Below are 2,725 nucleotides of genomic sequence, written 5' to 3' on the forward strand. Positions count from 1 at the left end.
ATTGTAAAACATAACTATATTTATATGTGTTATTATTATTATTAAACACGTAAAAAATTTCATAATTTAATGTGAAATTATTTTGTCTAATAATATAAGGTTGAAATATATCATAGACTGAACAAGTTATATTTTTTATATTCATTTGACTATTCAGTTTTTTCAAATAAATTGTTGGTTCTAATGAAGAAATTAGGTGATTATTATTTATAGTCCATATAATATTTTCGTTATTGTCTCTATCTGGACACGATAATGATTGATTTTTAGAGGAAATGTTATATGAATTTTCGATTTTGAAATATATTTTTTAAACTACATTAAATGATAGTTTTTCTGTATAATGTTTTTTTTTTTTTTTTTTTTTTTTTTTTTTTTTTTATTTATTTACAAGGCAAGTAATTTCACCATCATTTATAATTAGGTCACTAGATAAATATGTTACCATACATTTATTTACCCTAATTTTTTAAATTGATTTTTAGAAAATTGTTTCATGTTTGGGTCATATAGATTACTTTTTTGAAATATTAAGTTCGAGACTCAAATTACAATCTAGATGACATGAATTGATATCAATACATACTCCACAGATAGTAAAAACTGGTATATTTTCTGGTAGGTTTAAGATATGATTGGAACTTTTTCAGTAATTGGATTTCTTGACATCCAAGAAGGATTATGAATATGATTGAAAATTGATATAAATGGGTTTTTTTTATAGAACTTATTGGTGCCCATCTCCTAAAGTTCATTAAACAGTATATTGAATGAACCAAAAAAAAAACATTCTCATGATCACAATTGTTTGTTGTAGATAAGATAGTTATGTTTTATTAAAGTAAAGATCTTTAGCTTATATAAGATATTACCTAAGTTATAAAATGAATGGTGTTTTTGTTGATAACAATAATGCTAATTATGTAGGTTGTATTAGTAACATCAGCAGCGGTAGTTATGAAGAATCTATGAATTATTATGATTATTATTATTATGACAATAATAACACAAAAAAAAAAATAAAAAAAGAATCAAAAGAGAAAAATAAAATAGTTTTTGTCGACAAATCTTTATCTTTATCAACGCTTAAACGAAGAAATGAAATTACCAGAGATTATCATAGTAAGTCACATGCAACATCGACAAAATTTTCATCACCAAATAATAGTTTTTGGTGGGATCAAGATGACATACCTATATCATCAAACATGAAATATAACCATAACGATCATTATTTCCTTTCTGCGAATATTAATAATTGGACACCATACAAAAAAAAAAAATCTAAATTTAATAGACATATATAATGCAAATTCTTTTATCTATAATGCAAACATTATGATTTTTAAAAAAAATTGTGATATATTTGATAAAAATAAATCAAATTCTATAGGGAATTTGAAAGCATTTTATATGGACATAGTATTTACCATTATTCAAATACTTGAAGAATTAACGAGAATACGACCTAATCGTTATTATAATTTTCCGGAAATCTTTACTATAATCTTAAAATCTATTAAGAAAATTTTTATTATTCGTAAACACAAAGACATTATTCAGTTAAAAGCATTACACTCGTATATCTCAAATGCTTAAAATTATTTGACATATCAAGGCAAGATTTTACTAGATTGTCTATATCAAATAGTTTTTATTTACAGCTGTTTAAATTTTTATAAAAGTGCAATCATACAATGGTCTATTCCTTCACAACTCAACAAACATATTGATAAACAAATAACCGAATATAGTAATTTTGTTGATATAATCATTTCAAACTTTAAAAATATGGATGTTATATAACAAGTTATGAAAGGCGCATAATAAATTATGATAATAAAATTCACCCAAAAAACTGTTTTATGATATCATTAACTGTACTCCTATGTTTCTTAATGTTAAAAAATATACATCCCTAAATAGAACCTGTTATAATGATATGCGAAGAAATGGAAAATAAAAATTATGGAAAAGCAATTCAATATTATTCAATGTTTTTTCATCGTCTTTTGTCATACATTATTAACCAGAAAAAATATGAAGGCATCAATGAAATATTAAAACATCAGTTGAATAATGAAAGTAATTTTCATTCGGCTATTATTCATTTATTATATTATATGTGGCAATCTAAATGACAAAAAGATGGTAATGTTCAATATATTAGTACCAGAGAATTTAAAGACATGATTTACAAATCACAAAAAGTAGAGGATCTTTTAGATTGTTTATAAAAAGACTCAAAGACTAGTTCTTATTTATTTCTTCCGCTTAATTTTCACCACTTTCTTTCGCAAACTTTATATGTTATAGAAAATGAACATCAAAAAGCATTAAATAACACTACTACATTGATTGGAAAAGATACTTTACATAAATGGTCATCTTCATTTTCTTCAATTTTAAATGGTTATATGAGCACAAATTTATATACCAATGTAGGAAATTTATTATGGATACAAGAATTAAGAGTTATTGCCTTAATCTATAAATATTTTTATTTGTCTTATGAGGAAAAGGAAGAAAATTGGAACTGGCACGAAACTCAAATACAAAAGAAAATGTTGGACCTACATCTTAATTACAAAAATAAATATGAAATTTTACAGAATGATTTAGTTAAAAAATTAAACCAATCACACGATGCTTGTGAACGTGCTTATAATTTGTTACTAAGCGAATTTGATTCATATAAACAAAGGGAACAAGAAAATAGACCTCT

Source organism: Palaemon carinicauda, chromosome 8 (assembly GCF_036898095.1).
Source record: "Palaemon carinicauda isolate YSFRI2023 chromosome 8, ASM3689809v2, whole genome shotgun sequence".
In the NCBI taxonomy this organism is placed as follows: domain Eukaryota; kingdom Metazoa; phylum Arthropoda; class Malacostraca; order Decapoda; family Palaemonidae; genus Palaemon; species Palaemon carinicauda.